We start from the raw sequence: 442 nt of genomic DNA, 5'->3' as shown, positions 1-442 counted from the left end.
TCTGCCGGCCATCCCTGGCTGCAAATCGGCCGGAGGTGCCTGGGGGCCCCCAGAGAGCAGGGCAGCCCGCACAGCCCTCCCTGCCCAAGGACGGACAGACCCGCCCGGGGACAAACCCCCCAGGAGCCCCAAACCATCCGGGGGGTGGGAGGGGACACTTTTATAGGGTGGAGGCGCCTTCCCAGCCTTAATCCCCCCGCGGTGCCGCCACTCAGGCGTTAGTGGGACCAGCTGGGAGCCCAGCGCAGAGCTGGGTGATTAATCTGGCTCCTGGTGATTAATTGCTTGTTGTGCTGAGGATCCTCCCGGTCAGGGGGCACCCCAGGACACACACACCCACTGCCTCCAGCTGCAGCCCCCGCCCCGTGCCCAGTTTGGTCACAGCCACCAGTGACACGAGCTGGGAGAGCTCAGCTCTGCCCAGGCTCCAAACCCACCCCTG

Source organism: Chaetura pelagica, unplaced genomic scaffold, assembly GCF_000747805.2.
Source record: "Chaetura pelagica isolate M959 unplaced genomic scaffold, ChaPel_1.0 scaffold899, whole genome shotgun sequence".
Classification (NCBI taxonomy): Eukaryota; Metazoa; Chordata; class Aves; order Apodiformes; family Apodidae; genus Chaetura; species Chaetura pelagica.
Note: the sequence above shows the minus strand (reverse complement) of the source record.